Below are 9,640 nucleotides of genomic sequence, written 5' to 3' on the forward strand. Positions count from 1 at the left end.
TCTTCCAATTAAAACACAGCAAGCCGACCTACTTTTTTTAGGGTGTTCAGGAATAGGAATGAATAGATATGTCTTTAGTTTTAAATGTCCAGACAGAAGGGTACTATGAATAGAATCTGGAAGGAAATTCTGGGACTCGCAGAGCCCAGAGCTCCTGAGTGGATAAAGCAAACAGCCTGCTGACTCTGACCTTAATGATCGACCGGGGACATATGGTCATCACAAAAGATCTAACAAATTTCCTGGGCTCAGCCATTAACCAACTCATCAGTAAATGATACACCATTTAAGTCAGTATTGAGGTTTACGGGGATTCAATTCTGGAAAGTATAACTGGAGGGCTCAGCCACCTGAGCCCTGTGGCCGGCAGCACTGACTGATGGCTACTACTTTGGCCTATGCTCCAGGTCCCAGTAGGTTATGTATCACTGGAGACCAAGACTGAAGTTGCGCTCGGAAGCAGGGCTGGGGGAAGGGGATGCTACAAGACAGCAGCAGGAGCCCTGGTGGACCACAGTTCTCTGGGGCCAGCAGTAGTAACATCCAAGGAAGCTTGTGGTACCAACAATTTCAAAAGCTTCATCTGACTTCCAAGCCAAAGCAGCTTTAGCCAAGTTGCTCAGCCATCCACTCTGGATTTTCAGGAAGCAATTATCCTCTCTGGATGGCCTTCCTTCCTGTAAGAGTTTTCTGACAGGGAGATGATCTGCGGGAAGAACATGAACACTTCCCAGAAATCTGGGCACAGCCCTCTGTCCTCCTCAGAGATCTAGTGTCCCAAAGGCAATAATTATCTGCAGATATGTGCGAAAGACCAGCCTTACTCGTTCAGCGTGGAAAATAGAGTTGATGTAATCAGGTGTCACATTTAAATTTGTTTTCTTAATAACAAGTATAAAAAGTATTCCAGCCCTGGCTGGTGTGGCTCAGTGGATTCAGCATGGGCTGGGAACCAAGAGGTTGTGGGTTCGATTCCCAGTCGGGGCATGTGCCTGGGTTGCGGGCCAGGTCCCCAGCGGGAGCCATGTGAGAGGCAGCCACACATTGCTGTTTCTCTCCCTTTCTGCCTCCCTTCCCTTCTCTCTAAAAATAAATAAATAAAATCTTTAAAAAAAAAAGTATTCCAACATCAGGGGAGATCAGTGGTTCTCGACCAAGGGCAATCTCCCTATCCCCCACGGGATATTTTGCAATGTCTGAAGACATTTTTGAACATCACAACTGGGGGGATGCTACTGGCATCTAATGGGTGGAGGCCAAGAATGCTGCTAGACACCTTACAGTGCACAGGACAGCCCCACAACAAAATTATTCAGCCCACAATGTCAATGGCCCCACAGTTGAGAGACTCCAGGTTAGGTGATATTGCATTTATTTGTTTTATTCTAGGTGGAGATGCATATAAATAATTTGTGAAAGTTTCAAGATAGTGAAATTATGGCCTAAATTAGGATACAGTCATATTTCCTGCCACGTTGGAGGGAAAAACCCAAACGTAGTAATATAGAGCAGGCAGGGAAAAGTTCAGAGTTAAGGTATGGCTTCAGCAGCACCCTTACAGTCACAGGAGCTGAGAGGAGCCATTGTTGGAGGTGGACAGAGCCCATCAAAACTGGAGAGAAGGGCTCAAAGGTGCAGCAAAACCATCTCATGTTTCCAGCTCCAGGTGAATCTACAGTGGATTGCACAGCCTCAAGAAGTTTTACTGGGACGGAGTGTCTCCCTCTCCTTTTCTGTCCCTTCCCACATCCCAGGAAGTTCCCCAGGAAGACGAGACTTGGAAGAGAGGGGGAACAAGGCAGGGACTGTGAGATCATTGGCCAATTGCATGGCTGTGCCTAGAGTGCTGCGGTCGAGGTGGCCATGCAGGTTTCTGGTCTCCAAGAGGACTTAACCACCAGTTCATTCAGAGGCTTTTAATTAATGTGCACCTCCTGCTTTTACATTCCCTGCAGTCAAAGATACGGGGTTTGTCTTACTCACATGGGCTTTATTAATAGCATCTGTCATATATTTCTTTGTCCTGTGCAGTGGCAAGGTCACGCAACTCTCAACATTCTAACATTTCAATTGACCTGTAGTTAGTAATCAGTACATGTGGGCACAATAAGGTGGGGACAAGGTCAGGAAAAGGTGACTCTGAAATTGGAGGCAGTAATGAATGAGGTTACCCTTTTGCAGAAGAAACTCATTCCACTAGATGGCAGTGACCTTGTCCATGTCTCCATTTAACAAAATAGAATATATTTTCAGGTAGAGGGGTTTCACTTGGACAAATGTGATAAAGCTGTTATCTACAACTGTACTGGACTGCCTGGCTGGCGTGTCAGGTATCTGATAAGCAGTACCGGCAGTCGTCGGTAGTACTGGGTCATCAACAGAGGATCTGGCTGGTAATTTGCTACTGGGAACTTAGTGATCTGTGTAGAGTGTCCAAAAAAAGAAAGCCAAAGAATAAGAATTTGGTAATTCTTATTCAGCCATGGTTAGAAAAAGAATGCTCTGATTGCAGAAATCCGTTACTCATTTTGAGTTAAATAAAAACATCCCTTCAAACTAACATGGATCATTTCTTGTCACTTTGTGACTGATTATCCTCTTCACCATTTTATTTAGTGCCCCTCTGATCTTGGATTCCTTCCACCGGCCTTGCTGGCATGGTAATGGGCTTCAGTTTTCAAGTTAAGGACCTCTACCCAGACTTGCCACTTGTAGAATACTTGACCTTCCATGTTAAGCTCATTGCATCTGGACACAAACCAGGTGAGGTCAAGCAAGCAGTGATTTTATCAATACATTATATGGAAAAAGAAAAGGAAAATCAGAAAGGTCAATTGGTTCACCAAAGTCAAGTCGGTTGGAACGTGCCAGAGCTGAGACTCCAGAGCAAGTTGGTTGACTATTTCCTTGGTCCTAGCACCCAAGGAGAGTTAACAACATGCAGATCAGGAGGTGAGGAATGAGCTCTGTGGACAAAAACGGTGCATGTTCCTCCCTGACACTTCTCCCTACCTGTGCTGCTCCCACTTCTGCTGCCTCCCACTCCTTGTGGTTTTGTGACTTTGGTTTCCATTCAGGAGCTGGGTTGGGTGACTCACACTCCTCTCTCTCACACCCTGGAGGCACTGGGGATGACGTCAAAGATGAGGGGAGGAAAACTGTGGCATCTCCAGAGACAAGCTGTGAACAGGAGACATTCTTCCAGGTACATACCCATGAAAGGAAGTGACAGTTATGGAGGTGAATGCTAGAGCGGCCTGCGGAGGCAGATATTTTGAATTCTAAACATGCCATGTCCTTCTTGATTTTTAGATGATCGGACAGACTGCTGCATCTGTCTGTCTCAACACTGTTGTTTGTAATTCCAGAGTGAGGATGCAAAAGTGACTTGTGGAAAGGAATAGTAGGTCGTTTGTAGATATTGAGCTAACAAGTAAATGTGTCATGATGAATTAGATTTATCAAATCATTCTGAGACTCAATCACATTTCATAGACTCAACACATTTAATCAACCAGATGTAATAATAACATTTTCTGTCTTCTTTGCTGGCTTGTTAATAGTTAACTGATCTGATTCCTTTAAGAAAGTTACATACATGTAACTCTTCTTGGGACACAGCTCTCTTTCTTATTTTTAATGTCCTATATTTACTTGTTACTAAAAGAATTATGTGTGTGTGTATAGTATATATGTATATATATATTTAAGCTTAAGTTGTTATTTATTTTTTCATTGTTATTCTATTACTTTGTCCCAATTTTTCCTTTTTGCCCTCCTCCACCCAGGCCCTCACCCCACTCCCAGTGTCAATCCCCAAACTGTTATCCATGCCCATGGGTCATACTTGTTCTTTGACTAGTCCCTTCCCCGTATTTCCACCGTTATCCCCCTCCCCACTGCCCTCTGGCTGCTGTCGGTCAGTTCCATGTTTCCATGCCTCTGGGTCTATTTTGCTGATTAGTTTTATTTTCTTCATTAGATTCCTCTTATAAGTGAGATAAAATGGTGTTTGTCTTTCACCAACTGGCTTATTTCACTTAGCATAATGCTTTGCAGTTCTGTCCATGCTGTTGCAAAAGGTAGGAGTTACTTTTTTCTTTCTGCTGCTAGTATTCCATTGTGTAAATGTACCACAGTTTTTTGATTCACTCGTCTACTAATGGGCACTTAGGCTGTTTCCAGCACTTGGCAATTGTAAATAGCACTGCTATGAACATAGGGGTGCACAAATTCTTTGCAATTGGTGTTTCAGGGCTCTTAGGGTATACTCCCAGCTGCAGAATTGCTGGTTCAAAAGGCAGTTCTATTTTTAATTTTTTGAGAAAATTCCATACTGTTTTCCACAGTGGCTGCACCCATCTGCATTCCCACCAACAATGTACTGGAGTTCCCTTTTCTCCACATCCTCACCAGAACTGGTTATTTGTTGATTTGTTAATGATGGCCATTCTGACCAGTGTGAGAATCTCATTGTGGTTTTAATTTGCATCTCTCTGATGGCTAGTGATGCTGAGTATCTTTTCATATGTCTATGGGCCTTCTGTATGTCCTCCTTGGAGAAGTGTCTATTCAGGTCTTTTGCCCATTTTTTAATTGAATTGTTTGTCTTTCTGGTGTTAAATTGTATGAGTTCTTTATGTATTTCAGAGATTAAACCCTTGTTTGATGTATTGTTGGCAAATGTGTTCTCCCATATGGTCGGTTCCCTTTTCATTTTGCTGATGCTTCCTTTAGCCATGCAGGAGCTTTTCAGTTTGATGTAGTCCTATTTGTTTATTTTTCCCTTTATTTCCCTTGCTCTAGGAGATACATTGGCAAAAATATCACTACACAGGATATCTGAAATTTTGCTGCCTATGTTTTCTGCTAGGACTTTTATGGTGTCAGAACTTAAATTTAAGTCTTTTATCTATTTTGAGGTTGTTCTGGTGTATGGTGTAAGTTGGTGGTCTGGTTTCATATTTTTGCGTGTACCAGTCCAGTTCTCCCAACACCAGTTATTGAAGAGACTATTTTTACTCCATCTTATGCTCATGCTTCCTTTGTTAAATATTAATTGACCATAGATACTTGGGTTTATTTCTGAGCTCTCTATCTCTTCCACTGATCTATGTGTCTTTCTTATGCCTGCACCAAGCTGTTTTTATTACACTGGCCTTGTAGTATAGTTTTATGTTGGGTATTGTGATCCCTCCAGCTTTATTCTTCTTTCTCAAGATTGCTGAGGCTTTTTGATGTCTTTTTTGGTTCCATATAAATTTTTGGAGTTTGTTCCAGATCAGTGCAATAGGCCATTTGTATTTTAATAGGAAATGTGTTGAATCTATAGATTGCTTTCAGTAGTATGGACATTTTAATAATGTTAATTCTTCCAATCTATGAACAGAGCATATGCTTCCATTTATTTTTATCTTCTTCACTTTCTTTTTTCATTGTTCTATAGATTTTTAAGTGTATATATTTTATCTCCATGCTTAAAATTTATTCCTATGTACTTTATTTTTCTTGATGCTACAATAAATGGGATTTTTTTCTCTAAGTTTCTCTTTCTAATAGTTCATTGTTGGTGTACAGAAATGCTATCAATTTCTGAATATTGACTTTGCATTCTGCTACTTTGCCAAATTCACTTACTAGGTTGAGTAGTTTTTTGGTGGAGACTATAGGCTTTTCTATGTATACTACCATGTCATCTGCAAATAATAACAGTTTTACTTCCTTCTTCCAGACTTAGATGATTTTTATTTTTTTTGTCTGATTGTTATATATCGAACTTCCATATGTTGACTAAGAATACTGAGAGCAGATACCTTGTCTGATTCCTGATCTTAAGGGAAAAGATTTTAGTTTTTGTCCATTGAGTATGATGTTGGCTGTAGGTTTCTCATATATGGCCTTTACTATGTTGAGTGATGATCCCTCTACTCCCACTTTGCTGAGTGTTTTTATCATAAATGGGTGCTGGATTTTATCAAATGTTTTTTCAGCATCTATTGATATGATCATGTGGTTTTTGCCCTGCATTTTATTTATATGATGTATTAAATTATTTTTTTTGTGAATATTGTACCATCCTTGCATACCTGGGATAAATCCCCCTTGATCATGGTGTGTGATCTTTTTAATGTATTGCTGGATTCAGTTTGCCAATATTTTGTTGAGGATTTTAGCATCTATGTTCATCAGAGATATTGGTTTTTAATTTTCTTTCTTTGTTGTGTCTTTACGTGGTTTTGGGATTAGGATAATACTGGCCTTATAAAAAGAGTTTGGAAGTCTTCCCTTTTCTTGAATTTTTTTGGAATGGTTTGAGGACAATAGGAGTTATTTCACGTTTGAATGATTGGTAAAATTCTCCTGTGAAGCCACCTGGTCCAGAGCTTTTGTGTGCTGGGAGTTTTTTGATTACTGCTTTGATTTCACTAGTTGTTATCAGTCTATTCAAGCTTTCTGCTTCTTCTTGATTCAGTTTTGGAAGATTGCATGTTCTAGAAATTTATCCATTTTTTCCGTTGTCCAATTTCTTGGTATATATGAGGTCAGTCTGGAAAAAGTCCCACCATTTTTAATATGAGAACTGTTTTTACAACACTGATGTAACCTGGCAGGCAAGGAGGGTGGACTGGAGTGTGCATGCACGAACAATGATGGCTTCATTGTACTAATCAGTGGGGGCAGTAGATGCCATTGACTGAATAAGTGTGCTGTGTGGCCGTTGCATTCAAAATGACTGAGCAAATAGAGCAAGAAATCTGCATTAAATTTTTTGTTAAGCTTGAGCATTCCTCCACAGAAACTATTTGGATGATTTAGAAGGTGGCGGCTATGGGCAACTGGTGATTGGCGGCTTCATCACAACACTGTCTCTTCTCATGAATCACGTCTCATGCAGACTTTGGTGAAACATCAAATCTCCCAGGTGACTCTGCCCCTCTATAGCCCAGATTTAGTGCCTAGGGCTTCCAGCTTTTCCCAAAACTAAAATCACCTTTGAAATTGAAGAGATTTCAGACCATTGATGAGATTCCAGAAAATAGGATGGGGCAGCTTATGGAGATTGGGAGAACTGTGTGAGGTCTCAAGGTGCCTACTTTGAAGCGGACAGAAGCATCAGTGTCCTCTGTATGTTGTTTCTTGTATCTTGTATCTTCTTCAATAAATGTCTCTATTTTTCATATTACATGGCTGGATGCTTTCTGGACAGACTTCATAGTTGTTCATAGTAATTACTTACAGTCCTTTGTATTTCTGTGGTATTGGTTGTTACTTCTTCTTTTTTGTTTCTGACTTTATTTACTTGGGTCCTCTCTCTTGTTTTTGAGGAGTCTTGGGATTAAAGGTTGTCAGTTTTGTTTATCTTTTCAGTGAACCAGGTCCTGGATTCATTGGTCCTCTGCATTGTCTTTTTAGTCTCTTTGCCATTTAATTCTGATCTAATCTTTATTATTTCCTTCTTTCTACTCACTCTGGGCTTTGTTTGTTGTTGTTCCTCTAGTTCTTTTAGATGTAGGGTTAGGTCGTTTATTTGAGGTTTTTCTGTCTTCTTTAGGTAGGCCAGTGTTGCTATAAATTTCCCTTTAGGACTGCCTTCGCTGTGTCCCATTGGTAATGGACTGTTGTGTGTTCATTTTCATTTCTTTCCAGGTACTTTTGGATTTTTTTTCTTGATCTCATTGTTAATCCATTCATTATTTAATAACATGTTATTCAGTCTCCATGTAGGTGAATGTTTTTGAGTTTTTTCCATGTGGTTGGATTCTAGTTCCAAGCCATTGTGATCTGAGAAGATACTTGATATGATTTCAATTTTCTTGAATTTGTTGAGGCTTGTTTTGTGTTTTATCCTGAGGTCTATCATTGAAAATGATCCATGTGCATTTGAAAAGGATGTATATTTTGCTTTATTGGGGTAAAAAGTTCTGTGAATATCAATTAAGTCTATTTGATTGAGAGTGCCATTCAATGCCACAATATCCTTGTTGATTTTTTTGTTTGGATGATTTTTCCATTTTTGACCTCAATCAAGTGGGGTGTAAGAAACCCCTACCATGACTGTATTTCTGTCAATCTCCTTCTTAAGGTCTTCCAAGATTTCCCTAAGGCATTTAGGTGCTTCTAGACTGGGTGCATATATGTTTACAAGGGTTATATCCTCTTGTTGGACAAGTCCCTTAATTATTACATAGTGACCTTCTTTGTCTCTCTTTGTTTTAAAGTCTACTTTGTCTGATGTAAGTACTGCTACTCTCTTGGACTCTCCCAGTTGATGCTGTAGCTATGGACGTGCTGCTCGCTGCACGTGTGGAGCCCAAGTGTCCCAGACTCGGTATACCCTCCCCAGCCTCTCCTGATTAGGATTGGAGGTTCCCTGTGCAGGACGGCCCCCCTCCCAACACCCTACTCCATGAGGGGCAGGAGTCACCAAATTGTGCTTTATCTCCTCTGCTCTCTCTGGATTCAGGCACCTCATGCAGGGTATTTCCCCTTCAACTTGTACAATCTCTTACCGGATGGTGCACAGCCTCCTCTGTACTCCTTGGCTTCATAAATTCATATCAGCTAAGATTCTGTTGATTATTCAGGTCACTTGTTGGAAGATCATTTGAAAATCGGCTCTGGGGACACAAGCAAGTGGGCTGAGCTCCCACCTACTTGGTGCATCTCGCCCCTCCTAAAAGGACTATATTGGGAAATTCCAAAAAATGAAATCTTTAAAAAAATTTCTATGTGAGAATAATTGTGGACATACTCAGCCATACGTATGACCATACCTAATGATCAAAAGAATTCAATAAAATATTAAAAGGGCATTTAACATGAACTCTTATGTTTACAAATAAGAGGTAGACTAGAAGTTTGAGAAAGTGAATTATTAAAATTCACTACAGAGTCTGTGGTGCAGAGATAAAAAAAACCTAGGAAAGTGAATCCCATCCAGTAATAAGTTAATTATTTTTTCTTGCTTTAAACTGGCAGTCACCAGGTTCCAATTTTACTTAATAGCTTAGGGAAGAGCATATTTGTTTATACTTACGTATCTTCAGGTGTAAAGGTTTGTCACCTGGTTTCAGCTTCAATTGATTCCTTTGAGCCCATTAATTTTTCTTTTCAGAGGAGCAACTGTGTGAAATGCCAAAACTCTCATTATATTTGTTCATAAAGTGCCATGTGCCTCTGGAGCTGCCTAGGTTCCATGATTATGTACTTTATGTTCTGCCAATTTTGATTCATTTTTATTCCTTATGAAATCTCTGTACCAGAAGATTTTGGAGTAAAAAGATTTGCAACAATAACTTGCTACTGCACACAAACCTGCTGCTGCCTATTGTTTTTATATTTCCTGGTATAAGAAAGGAAGTTCTAAAATTGTATATTGTGAAGCACACCCCCCCCAAAAAAAAACCCTTCCCCCTATATCAGGGCCAAAACTTAAGAGCCTCAGGCTGAAAATTACAACTTTAAAATACCTCTGATTAGTGTTTGTCATCTAAATTTAGCTGCTGTGCATGGACAGGTTTTTAATTAGGAAAGTGCGAAAACAAATGAATTCCTAAGCAAATTTCTTATTTGGGAATAGTCTTGTGACTCTGGGGCTGAAAGTTTGCAAGAACGTGCCTTCCGTTTTGTAAAACTTTTT

This window comes from Desmodus rotundus, chromosome 11, assembly GCF_022682495.2.
Source record: "Desmodus rotundus isolate HL8 chromosome 11, HLdesRot8A.1, whole genome shotgun sequence".
Taxonomy (NCBI): Eukaryota; Metazoa; Chordata; class Mammalia; order Chiroptera; family Phyllostomidae; genus Desmodus; species Desmodus rotundus.